Genomic DNA, 24,372 nt, shown 5'->3' with positions numbered 1-24,372 from the left:
CCACTACTCCATATTGTTCACTTCACAAAGGAGGGTACACTTCGAGCTGGATAGTTTCCTGGGAGATGTGGCGCTTGGTTGCATGGGTGACTCACAAAGGGAATTCCTATGCGCTCCCTTCTAACTTGATGAGATTCGGGGAGCTATAATGCAATTGAAGTCCGGAAAAGCCCCTGGCTTGGACGGGCTACCTGCTGAATTTTATAAAAACCTATATAGAACTGATGGCCCGATTCTAAAAGATATTTATGAGGACTCACTCAAAACTGGTACACTCTCCCCCTCCATGAGAGAGGCACTTATTACCTCCCTCCTTAAACCTGGAAAGTCACCACTCCATTGTGATTCATACCGGCCGTTGTCACTCATTAATTGTGATACAAAAATCTTAGCTAAGGTCATTGCTAATCGATTAGCTCTGCTAATGGAAAAACTTGTCCTCCCTGACCAGGTGGGCTTTGTCCCAGGACGAGCTACCACACATAATCTTCGCACACTCTTCTCGATTCTGCAGAACGTCGATCCTGAACTGCCACTGGCGGCAGTTTTTTTAGACGCCACTAAGACGTTCGAATCTGTGGAATGGGATTATCTTCTCAGGGTACTACAGTGAATGGGCTTTCCTCCTTTGATTCTCTCCTGGATACGGCTGTTATATCAGCTTCCAACCACAAAAGTCCTGATTAATGGACATCTATCTGCCACGTTCCCCATCTCTAGCGGTACCAGGCAGGGGTGCCCACTGTCTCCCCTGCTCTTCGCCTTAGCGATCGAACCGTTAGTGGCTAAGCTGCGGCAGCATCACCAGGATAAAGCGTTGCGCTGCAGCCTTCGTCAGATCCTTATATCTCTATATGAGGACGACATAACCCTTTATGTAAGAGACCCTCAGCACAACATTAACCCACTCCTATGGGAATTCATTGTCTTTGGGAAATTGTCTGGGGTCCATATTAATTGGGGAAAGTCACAAATCTTTCCACTCACACCGGAGGCCACTCGGGTTCCTCTGGATTTCCCACTGGAATGGTGTGACGCCGACCTGCGCTACCTGGGGATTCGTGTCTCGGGAGACAACGAGGAGCTGATGCGCCTTAATTATGGCACTACTATGGACCGTATTGCAGGATGTGTCACTCGCTGGATCTCACTGCAGCTGTCTATGGCAGGACGAGCCTCCTTGATAAAAATGGTGGTGCCGCCGCAGTTATTGTATTTATTTTTAAATATCCCATATAATCCCGGTCGATGATTTTTTTTCAACACTTCGGTCACAAATGCTCAGACTGGGGGGGCAAACAGCCACGGCTACAGTGGAGCGTGCTCACGAAGCCCTATGCGCAAGGAGGATTTGACGTTCCAGATTTCGAGCTTTATTATACGTGCGCGCAGGCCCATTACGCTTATTACTGGTTCCATCCCCCTAGGTATATGGCGCAGATCGCGGTGAAGCAATGGTTATCAGACCCCATCCCCCTGGATGGCATGCTCTGCGAACCGACTCGTACGCGCGACATGGAGCCCACCACGATAACGTGCACAGTAGACGCTTGGAACAGTATCATGAACCTCCTTCAATGCCCTATGCTGTAGTCGCCGTTGCTTCCACTCTTTTATCATCCTTGCATGCAACTTCTCCAAGAAAAGGGCTTTATAATACTATGCGAGCGCACTAAAATAAACATATGTGGCGATCTCTATCACAACGGCAAATTCCGATTATCTGAATTTATCCGGCTCCATCAAGGCGTGCGTTCTATTACTCTGAAGTTCCCTCAGGAACCCCCCAGTTTTGCTCCCTTACATTTGATGCTGCGTGCTAGCTCACCGGGACACTTAGTCTCCATGCTTTATCACACAATACGCGCTCAACAGATGGAATCTCCCAGTTCCTCCCGCGCACAATGGACCTCAGAATTGCTGTACGAAATGTCGGATGGACAATGGACATACTGTTGTTTACAAACAGAACAAATTTCTCACGCATTAGAAATTTCTTCAGCGCTTATATTACATCCCGGTTAAAATGTTCCGATTTAAATTAAAAGACACAGATTGTTGCGAGAGGTGTGGAATTTCAGGGGCCGGCTTCCTACATCTGGCCTGGGAGTGTCCACGGGTGAATGAGTATTGGGCGTATGTCTTTGATGCTATGGAACAAATGACAGCAATCTCTCTAGAGCCTACCCCCTTGACAGCCTTGTTGAGATACTCCAAACTCATCGCCAGAGCGTACCGCCAATACCTCGCAATTGCCCTGTTGCTAGCTAAACATAGAGTGGCCTGTAAATGGGGCAGAGGTCGGGCACCACATTTTAAGGAATGGCTTAATGATCTAATATATTGCCAGGAACAACTGATTACATATGCCGAACCACTCCCCCAGGCCTCACGGCCTAAAGACATATGGGGTCCTCTTAAGAGTTATCCTCTAACACAATCATCAGAGGCCCCAACTGACACTCTGGAGGTGGTGACATCACAACACTGTTTACATTATAAGAGTATGCAGTAAGCGGGAGGCACATGCTGAACTGATCACTTCCTCTTGCAGGGTTTTGTTACAAGCCCAATGATGTGTTGTATTATATCCTATATTAGTAAGATGCTGTCAATGTTAGGCCCTATTGTGATGATAATCTTTCAGATACCTGTGTAGTTAATGTTAAGTTAACTGTGATTTCTCTGCTTATTACAAGATCGGTCTAGATACGTGGCGAGTAGTTGGCATGCAGGACAATGTCCTAGAATCATTGTCAATTTTTTCTGTGAGGAGATGACATAGATCCTATTTCATCCTAATATGTCTTTTGCTATACTTTCATGACTGTAATGTATTTTCTTAATGACTGAAAACCAATAAACACATGTTTAAAAAAGAAGATGAAGGGATAAAGATACTAGAGCCAGGACTGTCCCTTCCCCTTCGCATTAGGCCTCATGAGAGTTGAATAATACCTCTGTGCAACGGACTCAAGCTAGGTAACAGCTAGATGAATGCAGGACATCCCAAGGTGTCCTGGAGATAGGAGGCACTGAAGCTGCAATGCTTTGTTGATGAAAACCTTAACCGCGATAACACTCACTTATCTGTCTCATCTACCCCTATAAAAAAAGGAAAACATTTTTGGGGGGAGGGTACTGTTGCACCTAATTACACCATTGTCCAGCCTTCTCTGCAGAGTACCATTGACGAATATACTGGTACAGGTTTCCCACTAACCCATTTCAGGAGGATGAAGAATCTATAGCGAAGGCTGCCAAAACCTCTATCTCCACTAATATCATACTGCAAGCCATCCAATCCTCCTAAGAAGCTCTGGATAATAAGATAGGCAATGCAAGGGTTAATGTATCCTTGTTACATCAAGGCTTGCTCCAACCAGTAGAAAGAAAACCTGCAACAGAGACTCATGACACAGAAATGGAAGAATCCCTCAAGGTCATGCAGCAGAAAATAACAAAGCTGACAGAAGTAACTGTCTCTCTGTAACTGAGAGCTGAAGATGCAGAGGGACGTGCGTGTCAGAACAACGTCTTCTTTTTTTGGGTCCCTGATAGCGTTGATGCAGATAACATGGCCTAATTCCCAGAGAGATTAATTTGTGAGTGGGTCTCTGAGGTGAAGCAATCCTCATGTTTTATTGCTGAGTGTGCCCATTGCGCTCTCATTAGCAAGCTGACAATGAGAGCCCCCTATGACCGATAATCTCCCGGATCTTTAACTATAAAGATAAGGATGAACTCTTAAGCGTGGCCAGGTTCAAAGATTCAGTTTTATATACTGTACAATGTACCTTGATCTTCCCATGCTATAATAGAGTGGTTCAAATGCTCTGCAAGCTTGTGAGGAAGTCAAGAGGACTCTGAGGAACATGGCAAATTGTTGCATGTTGGTTGTTTCATCTTTCAAAGCTGCACCCTCTTTTTTGAATCTCCCCCAAACACTTCGGAATTTGTTTGATGATAAACCAAGAAAGGGAACACCTGGACCCAAAACAGGAGAAAAGGCTGATTGGAGAAGAGAGGCTCATCTCCAACTGAAGGTGCGATGCTTAACTCAAAGGGAGAGAAACTGAATGTAGAGAGTTGGAAGAGAGGAACAGATGGCATTAGAATCAGATGCCAATACCGCAAAAAGGGGAGATTTATCTCAAAGCTATTGCAGTCTATGCCATCCCACAGATTGGATTACTGCTATGGTCTCTATTTAGATCTTCCTAAGGGTTCTTTAGATAAATTGCAAACCCTTCAAAATGGCTTCACGTTTTCTTTGAAAAATTCCTAAATTTCCTTCTGCAACAGCAGCCATCAGCAAACTACACTGGTTGCCGGTGAAGAAACAAATCACTTTCAAAACTTTATGTACGGCTGCTAAGACTCTTAATGGGCAAGGTCCCATTTACTTTAGGAAGAACCTAAGATGGAATGTGCCTGGCAGAACCCTTCATTATAGTTCTGCCATGCACATAGTGGTAGTATATTTTCAACCAGTCGTCCTAGAATGGCTGGAGTTTCTTCAGGTGCATGGCGTTGCACTGGAATCACCTCGCTCATAGTCTAAAGGATGCCACCTTGCTTTCAGCATTCAGGAAGTGGCTAAAAACCTGGCTTTTTGTAGAGCAGATGTTAGTTGAGGCTTCACTTTTTTCTTTGTTTCACACAGCACCAAGATGACCCTGGACAACCGTTGTGCTTTATAAATTATGTCATTCATTCATTCATTCATTCTCATCAAGCTACTCCATTCAATGCCACTCCATTCAACGCCACTCCACTGTATGCCACAAACCTGTATGCTATTCCACAATACACCACTCCACTCCACTAAACTCTACTCTATTCCACTCTACATTGCTCCATTCTACGCCACTCCACTCTATGCCATTTCACTGTATATCACTCCCGTCTATGCCACTCTACGCCACACCATTTTACACCACTGCACTCTACGTCACACCACTTGACGCTATTTCACTGTACCCCACAAACGTTACACGACTACACTCTATGCCATTACACTCTCCTCAGCTCCACTCTACAGCACTTTGCTCTACACCACTCCACTGTATGTCACTCTACTGTAGGGCAATCCACTCTATGCCACTCGACTATTCCCCACTCCACTCAATGCTATTCCATTCTATGTCACTCCCCTCTACACCACTGCACTATTTGCAATCCACTGTACACCACTCCACTGTATGCTATTCCTCACCACGATATTCCACTCTACATCTCTCTACTGTATACCACTGCACTATACGCCACAATGCTATATGCTATTCCACTCTACAGCATCCCACTCTAGCCCACTCCACTCTACTGTATTACACTCCATGCCACTCTACTCCACACTATTTCATTTTACGCCACTCACCTCTACGTTATGCTACTATATGCCACTCCCCTACATGCCACTCCATTCTATGCCACTCCATGCTATGATATTCAACTCTATGGCACTGCACTCTACACCATTCCACTCTACACCACTCTAATGGGCACCACTGTACTCTACACAACTCCACTGTATTCCACTCCACTCTACGCTATGCCACTGTATGGCACTCAACTCTATGCAAGTGTATGCCTCTACACTCACTGAACATCACTCCACTTTATAAAACTCTAGTGTAAGCCACTTCACTGTACGCAACTACACTTTTCACCAATTCAAGTGTATGCTATTCTACTCCAGACCACTACACTGTACGCCACTCAACTCTATACCACTTCACTCCTTGCCAATCCACACTACACTTTCCCACCATACGCCACTCCACTCTACGCCCCTTCGCTCTATAATACTGCACTCTGAGCCACTCCACTCTATTCTACGCCATTCTACTATATGCCACTTCAGTCTACGCCACTCCACTCTAAAACACTGCCCTTTATGCCACTCCACTCTACACTATTCTACTGTACACCACTCCTGTTTATGCCACTCTTCTGTAAACCAGTCAACTCTGTGACACTCCACTTGATTCCACTCCACTCTATGCCACTGCACGGCACTCCACTATAAAGTATTCCACTCCACACCACTCCATTTTACGCCACTCCACTGTATGCTATTCCACTCTACGCCACTCCACTTTACGGCAATCCACTCTACACCACTCCACTTTATGCTATTGCACTCCATGCCACTCTGCTCTATGCAATACCACTGTACGCTAATCCATTGTGCGCCACTCCACTCTATGTTATTCCATTATACACTATTTCACTCTACACCACTCCACTCTACGCCAAAATTGTGATTTTGTTTAATTTTATATCAAATTAGAACATTGGAATGTAAAGCACTCCTTTGAAGACAAAGGAGTGCTCCGACAGACCGGTAAAGGACCGCAAAGCAACATTCCAATGTTGTTTTCACAAAGGCCTCTCGAAGCCCGAGGGGTTTAAAACCCCTCGAACTCCGAGAGGTCTTTGTTTTATTTGTTAGAACATTCTGCCCTCTAGTGGCAGAATGTTCTAATAGCCTTATAGCCCTTCATCGCTGGGCTATAACGGCTATTAAAGTACTGCTAACTTGTTAAAGGCCCTCGCCGAACTGGAGCAGACCTTTAACCCCTTCCCCGCTCATGACGGAGCCGCTCCGTCATGAGCCACGGTTGCCGTGTGCTCATGACGGAGCGGTTCCGTCATGTCACGGCCGTTGGCGGCCGCTCCCCCTACGCGGCGCTGTTTCCCCGCCTGTGCGGGAGGACAACGCAACTGGGCGGAGTCATGACGGAACCGTTCCGTCATGAGCACAGCTCAACCGTGGCTCATGACGGAGCGGCTCCGGCATGAGCACAGCGCCACCGCGCTGCCCCCCCGCACCCCCCAGCGCTGTGGCGGAATTCCCGCCGCAGCGAAAGGGTTAATACCCGATATAGCCTTCTACAGCGGGCTATAAGGCTATATTAATTTTTACAATATAAATATATATAAATTATGTAATTATTTAATATGTCAAATTTAGGAGTTGCATTGCTCTAACTTCCTCTTTTTTGTTATTTCTAGTGTTATATTACCTTAAAATATTTGTAATATTAAAAAAAAAAAAGATAAACTTTATTTATTTTGTTCTACTTTTCTGTTGGGAGATCTCCATGTCAAATGTTGCTAGTAGCAAACGGAAATTCATTCTTTGAGGTTGCCACCCCTTGAACCGAGGGGTGAGTAGAGAGATGCACTTTGGTGTAGATGTACATTTGGAAACTATGAATGGTAAAAAACTGCAGACTTACAACTATGTGCAGAAGTAGAATTACACGAGTACAGTTGTATGTGTGCATATACCTTTGTAAATAGGGCCCCATGTATGTGCTCTTATCAGTTGATCCAGCTCTTGTATGAGTTCAAATATAAATCTCCTCCTCTATCTTGTCAAAAATTGTGAGTCTGACCCTAAATGTAATTTTCTATCTCATTTCTCTTCTTTGCTGTGCTGCAAAAACCTTCATCCTCCTCCCTTTCACATGGAAAAATATCATTTTGAACATAGATACATTATTGGCCTAGTTTTATACCTTGCACCTGGTTGCCACGTGCTTGTATTTGATGGTAATTTGTAAGTGCAGATTGAAGTGTTTGCGACTCTTTGCAAATTGCAAATCTTTACCACATATTATTTGCGATTGATTGTTTAGAAATTGCAAATAAGTGTGACAAAAACAACTCACAATTTGGTTGGGTGCTATTTAGCAACTTCATCAGTTTTGGGCCTTACAGGCACATGCATCAAGCTAGGATTTTGCGAGTCCTTTATTGCGAATATTAAGGATTTGCATTTAAGGACTCGAAAAATCCTATGCATGTAGGAATCGCTATAATAATAGCGATTCCTACATATTCCTTATTAGCGACTCGCCTACAGGCCCATGGGAATGAATGGAAAATTGCAAGCAGAATTTACGAGTACCAATTGGTACTTGCAAATTGCTCATGCAATTTCAAGGGTGCAAGGATGTCAAAAGGACACCCTGTTGCACCCCTGAAATTGATCTGTGCACAAATGTTGCGCCCACACATGTCCCAAGGACATGTGTGTGTGTAACCTACAACTTTGAAAAATGCACTTTAGTGCATTTTTCAAAGTTTTTGCAAATTACCATGAAGTTCAACTTCATGGTAATTTGCGCCCCCTAGTAGTGAAATCGCTACTTCAAAGTGGTTCTTTCATTGCATTTAAGGAATCGTAATATGCGATTCCTTAAAGGCAATCGCAATTTGAGAACTCGCAATTAATTGCGAATTCTCAAATTGCGAGGGCCTTGACCCTTGATGCATCGCAAGCGCTAATTTTGACACATACCCATTTCTCCGTGCAAGACCATCAACGGGGTCTATGTTTTGAAATGTACTAAATATTTTGTATCTAATGAATGTGACCAGGTTTCTTGGATTCTGGACGGTGAATCACAACCGATCCACATTGCCTAAAATTAATTGAACATTCTGACTACTATGTATCTTTCATTTCTTGTCTCATTCACTCACTCCTTTATCCCCTTCCTTTAATGCACGCCTCCCTTTGGAGCAACCTCGTTCTGTACTAATACTAAAAATTGCCAAAAATAAACGCATGTATATAATTTCACAGTGTTTTGGATGTTGTCCTTTTTCAATATGAACGAATTATTGAATATTGTGAGCCATTGTTCTTAAACAAAATTATGTGTTTTTTCTTTGGGCTCAGGAGTAGATAAACAAATTAACTAAGCGAAGCATATTGTCTCAGATAGATTGATCTTTTGTCAAGGACCATTGTTTTTGGTATCAGCTATTCACCCAGGTCCTTTTCACCATGGGTTACCCCATTTTTGTAATGATCCCTTCTGATGAGTCATCTTAGTATGTGTAAGATTGGATACCATATTAAGGTATGATGTGAAACATATATCATAAACACGTTGATTATTATGATTGACCACTCGTGTATATTAAAATGGTATCTTTATATGCTCACTATCGGTAACCCATTCGCAAATGGGAAAGGGTCCTCCAAGGGAACCCTTCCCCTGTGTGAATGTACAGCATTTTTAAGAGCAGGCAACGGTCCCACGGACCACTGCCAACTCTTAAAAAATGAAAAGAAAACTTTCATTTCACTTTTTGTAAAGCATCTCGTTTTCCCTTAAGGAAAATGGGCTGCTTTCCAAAAAAAAGATTGCTTTATTTGAAAAAAAATCACGGACATGGTGGTCTGCAGGCCACCATCACCGCGATTTTTGCGATTCCTAAGGGGCCGCAAATTGCGATCTACCTCTGTGGGCCATATGTAGGTAGAACAGAATTTGCGATTCTGAAATTGCGATTTTTGGCGAATTGCAATTTCGGAATCGCAAATTCCGATGTAGGTATTTTTTCGCTAAAATTTTGCGATTTCCAAAAATTCGCAGAATAATTTTACGCGATTCCTTAATAGCGAAATCGCAAATAACGAATCGCAAATCCGGGAATCTGCAATTCAGGTGCAGAATGATGATATCACACCCAGGAAGTGTGACTGCCCATGCTGCACCTGATTGCCAGTGGACCAGTAGCTGTGTGAGAGCCTGTGTGGAGAGGAGAAAAGTTGTGCTCAGCTAGTGAAAGCAAGCCAAATGGATTCCCAGGGGCCAGAGAAGCAGCATGAAGAACCAGCAAGGAAAAGAAAGCATAATTTCAGCGACAGGGAGCTGGAGGTCCTCACCCAGGAGGTTGTCACCAGCCATGATCTCCTATTTGGGAAAAGTTCCCTACGTGTGCCAGAGGCCAGAAAGCGCAAAATATGGAGTGACATCCAAGAAAAAGTGAATGCCATTGGTGTCACACACCGCACAGTCGAAGACCTCCGAAAACGCTGGTATGACATGCAGCAAAGGTCAAAGGAGAGGGTGGCCACAAGACTTGCAGAGGCCAAAAAAAACGGTGGGGGGCCTTCCACTGCAACAGAACCGACGCCCCTGGAGGAGCTGGTGGAGGGCACACTGCAGCCTGAGAGTGTGAGTGGAGTGGCTGACCTGGACAGCTTCAAACACACAGACACCAGACAAGGTAAGATGCATGCAAAACCCCCCTGATACATCCCCAACCCACTCACACCCCCCAAAAGGCTACCTGACCGCAACTCCAGTACATGTCAAACAGCGCACCCAGAAATGCATTATGGGAGACGTAGTCACATGCACTGATAACTGTGCCAGTGAGACACAGCCAGGTGGAATAGGGAGGACTCCATCATGCAGCTAGTGAAAAAGACAGATAGTACCCATGTGAATTTAATGTGTCAAATTTAATGCATTACACATGCCAGACAGGACACAGAACTAATGTGTGCCATTCAATCCACAGCACCACCACCAACACAGGAAATTGAGGATGAATGTGAGGAAACAGCTGAGATGGAGGAAGCGGCAGGGCAGGAGGAGCAGGGCGAATCCAGAACTGCAGACGCTGCACCATGCAGGTGGCGCAACATTGTTACACCACTTCCACTGTTGGAGGCGCAACAGACAGTGCACAGGCAGCATGCAGAACAGCAGCAAAGACAGTCCCCTGAACACTCCAGAGTAGGGAGAGGAATGAGACGCAGGGCACGGCCGTCCACCAACACTGCTCCTGGCGAAGAGGACACGGTGTTCTCCGGGCTTGAGGGCAGCATGCTTAAACAACAGCGCCTGCAAGTAAAGGGGATATGGTCAATCCAGCGGCAACTGGCTGCACACAACCACAATATGACAATATGAGTTGCGCGCAGGTGTAATGGCCATGACTGGTGCATTGGAGGGACTCTGCAGAGAGATTGTGAGGGACAAGGCAGCCTGGCGCAGGGAGAGACATCGCCTACACACACGGCTGGACTTATACACCAGAGCAGTCAACCGCCAGTCAACCACCACATCCCTGCTGGCCAGAAGATGTGTTAGCATGCAGCGCGAGATGGCCCACTGCTGCCAGGACGTTGGCAGTGTCCTGGTGCAGGTTACACATGCGGTGGACCAGATGCGCGCAACTGCCACAGGTGGCATAGGCACACTTAGTGCACTGGACACCGATGAACAGTCAAGCAGGAGCAGCATCACTCCCCCAAATCCGCAGGACAGACACCGGAGTGCACGCCAGGGCAGAGTAGATGATGACGGCAGGGAGGGCACAGCGCAGACACAGCGAGGCTCAACAGGCCGTGCACGTAGGAGGTGAAGGGACACCAGGGACTAATGGGCATGTGTGACGCAACACAGTCCAAGATGACTCAGTGGCTGATGGCAGTTATTGCACTGTGATAGAAACATGTGCAAGCACGAATTGTGAAGTCAAAATGTAAGATACATTCATTCCTGAAGATAAGGAAATAAACATCCCTGTAAAACAACAATCAGTGGCGTTGTGTCCTCATTACTCACTTAGAAGTAGTTTTGTGTGATCTCATCTCGTCTCATGCGTCCGGCAGCCGCACCAGCCCCACCTGCCGGGCCGCGATGTGGAGCTGGTCCATCTTCATCTGATGATTCAGAGTCTGTCAGGTCCACTGGTGATTCTTTTTTGGTAGCGATGTTGTGTAGCATTGCACAGGCAACCACTATCTTGCAACATGTCTCAGGGCTGTACTGTAGCGCACCTCCACTCTTATGGAGGCATCGGAAATGGCTCTTTAGGATTCCAAAGGTCCTCTCAATGGCACAGCGTGTAGCTCTGTGTGCGCTGTTGTACCTCCTCTCACCTGCAGTTGCTGGATTCAGGTACGGTGTAAGGATGTAGTCTCGTACAGCATACGCACTGTCACCTGCAGGGTATAAGCAGATTCATGTTAAATACTGTCCTGCTACTGCTTCACTCTACTGGTTCTGTGTCTGAATGGCATGCATTTACCTAGCAGGTAGCCCTCTCCAAAATCGCTGTTTGAGAGTCTGCGATGTAATGCACAGTGGCGAAACATGAATGAGTCATGTGTGCTTCCTGGGTATTTGGCCACAATATCTGTGATAATATGTTGGGCATTGCACACTACCTGGATGTTCAGGGAATGATATGACTTCCTGTTGCGGAAAACATACTCATTCTGTGATGGGGATGAGATTGCGACATGGGTCCCATCTACACAGCCAATGACATGGGGGAATTGGGCAATTTGGTAGAATTCCTGCTTGGTCTGATCCAGTGCCTGTGGTGTGTTTGGAAATTGTATGTGGTGATGCAGCTTCTGTACCATTGCATCCAGGAAAGCGTGGAGGAAGTGCGAAAGTGCACTTTGCGAGACACCTCCTGCTGTGGCAATGACACCCTGAAAACTCCCTGATGCCAGGAGGTGCAGTGAGCACAGCACCTGCACATGGGTGGGAATGGTGTGTGCCCTGCGTGTGGGGTTTTCAAGTATGGGTGTCAGCTCCCCTATTAAATCCAAGATGCTGTGTGGGTGCAGCCTGTAGTTCACATGGATCTCCTCCTCGGTCAGTTGTCAGGGTGACGCGTGCTCTGTAGATCCTTTCCTGGCATCCCTGATTCGCAGCCTCCTGGCTATCACGTAGAGGCCAGCCATGGTGGGAAGTCCCAGTGGCATTGTGGGCCTGTTTAAATAGATTGCACTTGGTTACCACCTGCTCAGAGTTGGTGGTAATTGAGAAGTGCAAAAAAGCGAATTTCGAGGACTAGCTATTAGCGATTTTTTCCTACATCAAATTTTGCGAAATCGCAATTTGCGAGGTCGGTAATAGTGATTCTCGCAAATGATGGCACGCAGACTGCGATTGCGCAAAATAATTCGCAGATTCTGCGATACGCAAAAAAGCTAATCGCTAAATTAGCGATTCGCTTTTTTAGAGCAGCGGACACCTTTCCTACATTGGTACAGTCAGTTTTGCAACACCCAGATTTTTGCGATTCGCAGTGTTTGCGATCGCAAAAGTGATTCCTACATATGGCCCATTATTATTAATGAGGTGGAGCGATTTGCAAACCCCTAGGAATCGCTATCTGAAACTCTTTGAGTTTCATACATTGTACATTGCGATTAGCTAATTGCGATTCTCAGGAATTCACAATTAGGTATTCGTAATTTACAATTTTGCATACATATAGCCCTATTTTCCTACAATTTGAATAAAAGCTTTAAGTAATAAAAACAATAAACAGAACAGTTTTTTTCTGATGTCTCCAGAGCGCAGGGTGCTTTGTAGAGGGCATTACCCCTGTACTGACCGTTTGTATACTTTCCCACTGCATAGGTCGATTGAGCCCTACACTGCACAAGGAAGCCCTTTACACTTTTGTTTTCTTAATAAGTTAGGTCAGTGCATAGGTTTTCCGATACTAGGGAGCCACAAGAGTTCTGGAGCAGGCTCTATAATTATTACAGTTCTCCCTAAAGCGCCGTATGGACATGCTTCCATCAGCTGCATAGCACTTCCCCCATTGTTGTGACTACGTGTTGGGCTGGTTGCAGTGCTGGTTGGAGGGAAGCAGGGAGGATTGAGGGCAGGGGGTTAAGTAAGCTTCTTGGGTGGAAATTGGGCTTCAGATTAAATTAATCATCTGAAATTATGCATCGTATCAGCAATGTCATATAGCTATTGTGGAGGGACTATTGTCTTTGCTGCTGGTGTTTAGTTTTAGCAGCAGCAGAGGGTTTTGAGAGATGATTTGTAATAGCATCATCTCAATGGTAAATGTTTGTAAAATAAATAAGCTAAAGAACTGGTTTGGGGTGGTTCTCTTTTCAAATGTCCTTTCCAGGCTACGCTCCTGACGCAGCCTTAGTGTGGTGATGTGTGAGGGTAGGCTCCAGACTGCAACATTAACAGAAGCACAGAGAGGTGTGAGGTTTCTGCACTTCTGTTATCAGCACAATTGAAAGTGTGATCAAAGAAGATGATGGGCTGGTCCACACTGAAAGGGCCCTCTTCACCTTACACAACAGAATCTGCAGTTCCACCCTCACCCGTATCAAATGGCAGTGCTTCATGAAGTCTAATCAACATTCTGTTGTTAACAAACTCCTCACTGAATTTCAGTGCTTTGAGCTCCACCCTTCAGCCACAGGAGTGCAGACAAAAGCCCAAGCGTGTCCTTGCCCTCCATCTTGTGCCATATCAATCCAGAAGAGTCCAAAATGAAGCCCACTTTGTTTTACAATTAATAATGTGAGCCAAACTTGAGAAAACATCCACACCAGCATTTGCAGTATCTTCTCTCAAGGTCTGCGTCAAGTTCTTGCTTTATGCTTCCAACCCCTAAGCTGATCAGCTGTTCTTGCTGAAGTGGAGGTCAAGTTGTTGCACCAGAGAGTTCGCCTGAATCTAGTCTCTACCAAAACAAGCAAATATAGCACTGTTTTCACCTGGAAATATTAATGTTGCTTCTGTCTGGAATCTTGCATCCTCAACTCTGAAAAGTGTTCTCCATATTCCTAAAATAGGGCATAAAATCTGCTTGTTATTGGAAATTTCAGACTGTCCCTTTTCCCTTCAAGTGGCCTTCGCCTGCCTTTTCATCCTAAACATACCTTTTCTGTCAGGGCACAACACTCTCTGGGGGGCATATGTATCATCATCTCCATTTGCGATTCTCAAATAGCGATTTTTTGAGAATCGCTATTTGAGAATTGCAAAACGGGATGTATTTAAAAAATCGCACAAATTTTGCGATTTCTTAAAATTCCTTAATTGCGATTAGCAAATTGCGAAATCGCAATTAAGGAATACCATTCCCATTCATTCCTATGGGTCAGGAGGCCCATAGCAATGAATGGGAAGTCCTTCTCAATTTGCGAATCGCTATTTGCTAATCGCAAATTGAGAATATTTTCAAAGGTGCGAGGGTGTCATGATGACACCCTGATGCACCCCTGAAATCAGCATGTGTGCACATATGGCGCACATACATGCCCTAAGGGCATGTATGTGCACCACATGGCACTTTGTTATATCAAAGAAATCGCAACTTACCACCAACTTGAAGTTGGTGGCAATTTGCGATTTCTTAAGGAGAAATCGCACAACTTGGGTGCGTGTTACATTGCATTTAAGAAATCGCAATTTGCGATTTCTTAAATGCTTACGCAAACTTAAGAAATCGCTAATTTAGCAATTCCTTAAGATTGCGAGGCTGAAATGCCTCATACATCTCCTTTTGCGATTTTGTATTCGCAAACGCTGTTTTTTTGCGATTCGCAGCGTTTGTGAATACAAAATCCTTTGATACATATGCCCCCTGGTAACTTGCATGTTTGCCTTAATATCTATTAATGTATTTCTACAAATTGCCCAAAACTAATTTCAAATATCACAACCTCTCATTTTTTGAAAGCCATGTCCCTGCAACGTACAATACCTAATGTCCTCTGGCTCATCTGTTAACCCCACCAAACATCTGAATGAACTCACATGGCCCCCCTAAAAATTATTTAAACCTAACTTCTATTGATTTAATGTACCACAAAGAAAGTGGAGCAAATACATTGAATGGTTTGCCTGAGCACACAAGACTAATTCCAGTAACCAACAGTAACCAATAACACTAAACTAATCAATAACCTTGATCATGCTGCCCACTGTAAAGCACTTTAACATCACATCAGGGGTTAGTAAACACTATATAAATGCAATTAAAATACAAAAGACTACTATAAATGAACATCACTGACAGACATATGTGAAGGGCTGATTATCTAGGGTTAAAAAGTCAAGAGGATCATCACATGTGCCCATCATGTTAACTAGAAATACAAATGTACTACTCTTTTCCTATTCTATATCTATCTATATGATATATCTTATATAGATATATAAATGTGTGTGAATGCACACATATAAATTATACAAACAAACATGCACACACCAATATTCACCGGAAAAAACACAAAGACTCTTTTCGTTATACGTAGGGAAGGAAGGAGGATTTTACTTTACGTTAAGAAAACCTTAGAAATGAATTGAAAAAGCGCTACCATTTATAATAAAAAAAACCCAGAAATTTGACAGTTTTGAGTAATTGATATAAGTATAATTTGCGTGGCCGTAGATGTCTAATGTCATTAGTGACGCAATGTGTGAAGTCACAAACAGTGCATCACAGCGGTGCAACTTATAGTTTTGTCACTTACATATAACCGGCAAAATTCTGTGGTTTTTGTTTTTTAAATGATAGTGCTTTTTCAGTGAATTTATAATTTTTTTTTACCTAAGTTAAAATCTTACTACATTCCTAATATAAAGAATTATTAGGATAACTTTTGCAGCCAGGCCCTGCACTGTGACATAATTACTAATCAACATCCCTATACACAATTTAAGGATAAATCCAGATTTTGACCAACACTATCCCCTGGCAATAAAATGTATCATGATTTAGTTTCAAGTGATCTGGAGAATCTGACAAAAAGGAACAATGGTAATAAGGTGGAAAAGTTAACAAAAATGAAGAGAACAGCCATTAGAATTTACAGGATAAAACTTACATTTGTGGGCTTGGTAAAGACCCACAAATCTCACAGCATTGCAAAACCTCCACTGGTTACCAATAAAGGAAAAAACTCCCTTCAAAATAGTCTGCCTCACCTTAAGAAGCATGGAAGATTATGTTGTTATGAACTCCTTGCCGCAAGTATTTAACAAAGTATTAAAAGTCCATCTCATCAGCATGTTTACGCCAACAATGTTCTAATGCTTAAATAACAAGATAAGTTCTATTACTGTAAAGTGTTTAACATTATTGTTTTATGTGCTTTAACACTCAAGCCAGTTAGCGTCTTCACTATGTGACTCATTTGTTTCGGGTGACTCATTCATTGTCACCCTTTGCAGCAGGTGTCAGTTCTGGAACTTGCTCAAATGACCTGCTGAACCTGATGACTATTTGTTTGTGCTGACTCTGGTGACTTCATTGTTGTTTCTCTTTAGCAGCAGGTGTTCGCTTGGAACATGCTCATATGACCTGCTGACCCTGATGACTCACCCCTTATTGCTGACTGTGATTACTTCATTGTTGATTCTCTTTAGCAGCAGGTGTTCATCTAGAATATGCTCAAATGACTTGCTGACCCTAGTGACATATCTGTTTGTGCTGACTCTGATGACTTAATTGTTGTTTTCCTTTGGCAGCAGGTGCACGTTCTGGAACTTGCTTGAGGGCACTACCTTCTGAGACGGCAACTCTATTTAAAGAGGTTGTATTCTTCAGCTGAGCTTGCTATTCTGTTTGGTTTTAAAGGAGCTGCCACATTCAGGAGCCAAGCACCCAAGAGCTGTTCTGGCCTTCCTACAGATGAAGGTTGTATGTGTTTCCTGACACCGCACTCTGTAACTGCGTGCTTTCATTACCTGCTCACCTTCTTCAGATGTTCGGATGAGGTACCACCTTCTGGCACTCAAGCAGAAATAATTCTGGCAAATTGGTAAAAAACAACACTTCGGTAAGGTGGCGAGTTGGGGGCATGTTTTGGTCTGCACTAGTTATTGGTGAAGGAAGATCAACCAACCACAGCACAAGAGACACATTGGGAATTAACTCCTTGTTCCCCGTCAGTGGAGTTTATCTTTGGAGATATAGGCTTGTTTTGGGAACTCGCAATTAAGCTAGAAAATAACTGTCACAGCTTTTGATCAAGGAATATCAAGAACTCTGTGTTATTTAACAGATGGTACTGTAATTCTGGACGTTGCTCTCGTAGTGGAAATAACTGGTATTTTCTTGTATGAACATAACGTAAAAACAATTCATTGTGAAAGTAAAACTAAGAATTGTTGACTAACCTTTTTCCTTCCAGGTCTCCTTCCCTGCAGTACACACCCTAACTTTCCTTCCCCCCATTCGGCCACATTGTTACTCTGGTGCTATATAAAACTCTGAGTCAATGCTGCCAGAGGGAGGGCATGTTCAGAGCATTGCTTCCGAGAATCGGGCCTGACATATGTCTTCCACATTCCTACACAGCAAAATCAACTATATATATCCTTCCAGACACCTCCTCTATATGGACCACAACTTCCTCATTGACCCTAAATAAACTGCCTGTCTTGATTAAACAAGAGTTTCTCAGTGGCTTGCTCTCACATGCGGAACAACCTCCTAGAAGAAGATGCTCACCCTGCCTGTGATTATCAGAAGAAAACATTGGATAAATCTAAACAACCACAACAAAAGGGCAGACCTCATGGCAGTACACAGCCCCTAGAATACTTTGAATAATGTTATGATTTTCGTGACCATTCTAAATGTAAAACTCCTGATTGCTTTCAGGTTCTTGACCCCCATTCTCCACGTTCCTTTCACTACTCCTCTGATCAACAGTATGACAGAGGAGGACGGTCTGATCATCAGCAAGGAGAGTACGTGCAACCTTAACATGAGCAACTATGCTCCATTGATGTGAAAATCAAGGAGGTGGATCAACCACCTCCATATAAGTGCAGCCTTAACAACTAAATATGCCCCAGATGGTGAGAACCCTTGTTCTCTTGGACAGGAGTTGGGCGGTGACTTCCTTGACAGTGTGGGAGAAGTCACCATAGTGTGCAAGACACTCTGCCAGCTTCTAGATGTGAAAGCAACTGAAACATTTGTCACAGTAGAAACCACAGAAACCCGCATTGCACCCCCTGACAGACTCTATCATTTAGATATTCAAATTGAAGGTGATGCTAAATGCGACATTAAAGCTATCTTTTGAGATGTTATTCTCCCTTCATTTTTCGTATCTGGTTCCAGGCGCAGTTAAACAAGCGAATGCTTCTGAATGAGCCCTTGCTTTGGCCCATGCTTTATATCACAGTCAGGCTGGATGGGGAAAGATCCTCCTTTTCATGTAATTCCTTTCCGTTCCACTCCACAACTTTAGCAACACTAACCAATTAAACATGAGGCCAAATCTGCCATTAAAGACATTCCTACTCAATTCGAATACCAAGGAGTAATTGAACTCTGTGTCTCACATATCAATAATCCTTTTTTTCCAGTTTCTATACCTGGTCAGTCTTATCATATTGTATTAGATTATCGACATTTGAATAGGCATACTCAAACTTTTGCTGTTAGAAAATACACATAGTACAGCACTAATTATCAATATTGTTTGTAAGAAATGTAAAACCACGCTGGATATTTCAAATGGTTTTTTCAGTCACTATTTGACTCTAGAGAGCAGTGATTGGTCGGTGTTTACCACCATTGGCTCCTAGCGGTGATAAGCCAGTTTACCTATGAGTTATAAAAATAGCCCAGACGTTTTTCCAGCTTGAATTGTGTTAAATCTCCACCAGATTGACCCTGATATTTTGTCTTATGTCGATGACATTTAGTTGACTGATGATAAATTAAATCCACATTTAGCTAGAGCCGATCAAATAATTTTGCGATTTGCTGAGCTTGGTTACAACTTCAATTTCTCAAAATCTCACATTGCTATCCTCAGTGTTCTTATCCTTGGTTACAAAATAATCAACAAGGGTCTGAACTTGATCCCTCACTTTTTAGAAAAATGTGTGCAGTTGCAACCCTCAAAAATGCTCAATAGGCTACAATCTTAGCTTGGCTATCTAAATGTTGGAAGAACTTATATTCCAGAGTGTGCTCAACGTATTAATTCGCTCTATGCTTTGATACGTCCACATTTCTTGGCTTCCTACTGGATGCCTGGACACACTGAGATTCTCAGATCTTTACAACTTATTTGCTTGAAACGCGACACTTACATACACAAGTTAATACAACAAATTTGGCCATCCGGATTGTTCCAGGTTCTATTGGCTTTGCCTATGTCACATTTAATGAAAGAGATGCAGTTACTATTGCATATAAATCGTATTTATATTCCCAAGCGGAAATGTGTTTTGCATCGGTTGAAAAACTCCTCACAGTGGTACTAATGGCCATCCTTAAAAAACAACCTTTGACTCAAGGTAAATCAATTATTCTCATTTCTCTTGTGGCTGCCTTAGAGGCCGTCACAAAAGATAGAATTCCAAATTCAAAAGCCCTTCATCCCTTTTGGATTTAATGGGCTGCATATTTAACAGCAGTTGATGTTGACTTTGTATTTGACCTTTCTTTACAGACACAGGAATTCTTACAGTATGAACATGTTTATCCTGTTCCTTCTTCTATTCTTCCACTTCATTAGTACAAGTGTATTATCTACACCATTGGTTCTACGTATCCTTCTATAGGTTCTAAGCAGCGCTATCGTTCTAGGCACTATGCTGGATGGCTTTTTCAACCTTCTATTACTCACACTCGGGTGCCGATCACGATCCGGCAAAAACCGGGTACGAACCGTCGGACGGAGCATAATCTCCGCCCGACGCGTACCCGGTCGTCAAATTTTACAAACAAGGAATTACGATTCGCACGGGTACACCATTACCGTACGATTCGTAAAAAAGCCCAACCGAACAAAAAACACCTACCAATGCGATCCGGGAAAGCGCCGACCTGACGTCGGGACGCACGCAGCCAGCCATTCACGACCCAGGAATCACGATTCGCACCGACGTCACCCCGCACGGTGAATATTTTGCGGCAGCCAAAAACTGCCGGGAAATCAGGACGACGCGAACAAGGACCACCAGTACGCGACGGACAGACGACGCCGCGAACAAGGAGGACCAGTACGCGACGGACAGACATGGACCCGAACCTACGAGTCATCCCTGCCCTCATAGCAGTACACCTCCTCTACAGGTTACGATGCAGACGCCGCAGAAGGTCAGAATAACTAAGGGAGGGGGGAAAGTGGGGTGGGGTGGGGGTGGCACGACCAGGGCAGGCCACAAAACAACCACATGAGTCACACACCACACATGGCCTGGACATACCTGACTCCCATGCCCTGGTCACCACGAGGGGGTGGGGGCGTGTCCTGATAAGCCAGCGACCGCCACAACGGAAGTCCGTCACCACACGAACCGGCAACACAACCAGACAGGTACGTCCCGTACCCACGCCTGAAGAGCGTGGGTACGAGTCGGACCACGCCCACACACGTCACCCCAACAATGGCGGGACGGATCGCACCCACGTGGCAAAGGCCTGGGTACGGGCCGCACAAACATCACATAGCGTGGGGACGGATATGTATGGACCCTACCCCCACCACGTATGCAAGGAGCGTACCCCCCACCCCAACAGTGTAAGTACGACCCGTACCCCCACCCGCGTATGCATGCAGCGTACCCCCCTTGCCAACAGTGTAAGTACGACCCGTACCCCCACCCGCGTATGCATGGAGCGTACCCCCCATGCCAACAGTGTAAGTACGACCCGTACCCCCACCCGCGTATGCATGGAGCGTACCCCCCATGCCAACAGTGTAAGTACGACTCGAACCCCCACCCACGAATGCAAGGAGCGTACCCCCCACCCCAACAGTGTAAGTACGACCCGTACCCCCACCCGCGAATGCAAGGAGCGTACCCCCCATGCCAACAGTGTAAGTACGACCCGTACCCCCACCCGCAAATGCAAGGAGCGTACCCCCCATGCCAACAGTGTAAGTACGACCCGTACCCCCACCCGCAAATGCAAGGAGTGTAACCCCCAGCCCAACAGTGCAAGTACGACCCGTACCCCCACCCGCGTATGCAAGGAGCGTACCCCCCATGCCAACAGTGTAAGAACGACCCGTACCCCCACCCGCGGACGTACGGAGCGTACCCCCCATGCCAACAGTGCAAGTACGACCCGTACCCCCACCCGCAAATGCAAGGAGCGGACCCCCCTGCCCAACAGTGCAAGTACGACCCGTACCCCCACCCGCGGACGTACGGAGCGTACCCCCCATGCCAACAGTGTAAGTACGACCCGTACCCCCACCCGCGTATGCATGGAGCGTACCCCCCATGCCAACAGTGTAAGTACGACCCGTACCCCCACCCACGAATGCAAGGAGCGTACCCCCCATGCCAACAGTGTAAGTACGACCCGTACCCCCACCCGCGTATGCATGGAGCGTACCCCCCATGCCAACAGTGTAAGTACGACTCGAACCCCCACCCACGAATGCAAGGAGCGTACCCCCCACCCCAACAGTGTAAGTACGACCCGTACCCCCACCCGCGTATGCAAGGAGCGTACCCCCCATGCCAAGAGTGTAAGAACGACCCGTACCCCCACCCACGAATGCAAGGAGCGTACCCCCCATGCCAACAGTGCAAGTACGACCCATACCCCCACCCGCGGACGTACGGAGCGTACCCCCCATGCCAACAGTGTAAGAACGACCCGTACCCCCACCCGCGGACGTACGGAGCGTACCCCCAGCCCAACAGTGTAAGTACGACCCGTACCCCCACCCGCGAATGCAAGGAGCGTACCCCCCTGCCCAACAGTGTAAGTACGACCCGTACCCCCACCCGCGGACGTACGGAGCGTACCCCCCATGCCAACAGTGTAAGTACGACTCGAACCCCCACCCACGAATGCAAGGAGCGTACCCCCCACCCCAACAGTGTAAGTACGACCCGTACCCCCACCCGCGTATGCAAGGAGCGTACCCCCCATGCCAAGAGTGTAAGAACGACCCGTACCCCCACCCACGAATGCAAGGAGCGTACCCCCCATGCCAACAGTGCAAGTACGACCCGTACCCCCACCCGCGGACGTACGGAGCGTACCCCCCATGCCAACAGTGTAAGAACGACCCGTACCCCCACCCGCGGACGTACGGAGCGTACCCCCAGCCCAACAGTGTAAGTACGACCCGTACCCCCACCCGCGAATGCAAGGAGCGTACCCCCCTGCCCAACAGTGTAAGTACGACCCGTACCCACACCCGCGGACGTACGGAGCGTACCCCCCATGCCAACAGTGTAAGAACGACCCGTACCCCCACCCGCGGACGTACGGAGCGTACCCCCAGCCCAACAGTGTAAGTACGACCCGTACCCCCACCCGCGAATGCAAGGAGCGTACCCCCCTGCCCAACAGTGTAAGTACGACCCGTACCCCCACCCGCGGACGTACGGAGCGTACCCCCCTGCCCAACAGTGTAAGTACGACCCGTACCCACACCCGCGGACGTACGGAGCGTACCCCCACCACACCAGTGTCAGTAGACTCGTACCCTCACCTCGAATGCATTGTGCGTACCCCCACCGTGTATGTGCCAAGCGCACATATCCAGAAATCGGAGGTGTGTGTGCAGAGTCCACCCAGCAGTGCCCTGAGACAGGAGGGGTGGGTGTGGAGTCCTCACAGCAGTGCCCAGACACAGGAGGGGTGGGTGTGGAGTCCTCACAGCAGTGCCCTGACACAGGAGGGGTGGGTGCAGAGTCCTCCCAGCAGTGCCCTGAGACAGGAGGGGTGGGTGCAGAGTCCTCCCAGCAGTGCCCTGAGACAGGAGTGGTGGGTGTGGAGTCCTCCCAGCAGTGCCCTGAGACAGGAGGGGTGGGTGTGGAGTCCTCCCAGCAGTGCCCAGACACAGGAGGGGTGGGTGCAGAGTCCTCCCAGCAGTGCCCTGAGACAGGAGGGGTGGGTGCAGAGTCCTCCCAGCAGTGCCCTGAGACAGGAGTGGTGGGTGTGGAGTCCTCCCAGCAGTGCCCTGAGACAGGAGGGGTGGGTGCAGAGTCCTCCCAGCAGTGCCCTGACACAGGAGGGGTGGGTGCCTATCACTCCCAGCAGTGCCCAGACACAGGAGGGGTGGGTGCAGAGTCCTCCCAGCAGTGCCCTGAGACAGGAGGGGTGGGTGTGGAGTCCCCCCAGCAGTGCCCTGACACAGGAGGGGTGGGTGCAGAGTCCTCCCAGCAGTGCCCTGAGACAGGAGGGGTGGGTGCCTATCACTCCCAGCAGTGCCCAGACACAGGAGGGGTGGGTGTGGAGTCCTCCCAGCAGTGCCCTGACACAGGAGGGGTGGGTGCAGAGTCCTCCCAGCAGTGCCCTGAGACAGGAGGGGTGTGTGCAGAGTCCTCCCAGCAGTGCCCTGAGACAGGAGGGGTGGGTGCCTATCACTCCCAGCAGTGCCCAGACACAGGAGGGGTGGGTGCAGAGTCCTCCCAGCAGTGCCCTGAGACAGGAGGGGTGGGGGCCTATCACTCCCAGCAGTGCCCTGAGACTGGAGGGGTGTGACACATGTGTGTGAGGCCAGAATTATCCACATGCATACTGGCTACAAGGGAACATGTCCCCATGAACTCATGTCAACAGACTCCACACACAAGTACAGTGATCACCAAGGATGCCACGATTGTCGCAGGTGGAGACATGGCCCTGCATGCATGGCCAAAGTAGAAGGGCTCCGTCACACACACAGCTCATGTAGACACAGCTCTGCGCTAAACATTGGGAACACCCTGCAGGGAAGAAAGCTGGGTACACAGAGGAAGGAATACACCCTTGGACAAGTGCACCATGCAGTAACTGCCTACATGAACAAAGAAAGTTAGCCAACACCTTGTGATGGCA

Source organism: Triturus cristatus, chromosome 3_2 (assembly GCF_964204655.1).
Source record: "Triturus cristatus chromosome 3_2, aTriCri1.1, whole genome shotgun sequence".
In the NCBI taxonomy this organism is placed as follows: domain Eukaryota; kingdom Metazoa; phylum Chordata; class Amphibia; order Caudata; family Salamandridae; genus Triturus; species Triturus cristatus.
This window is presented reverse-complemented; position numbering follows the sequence as displayed.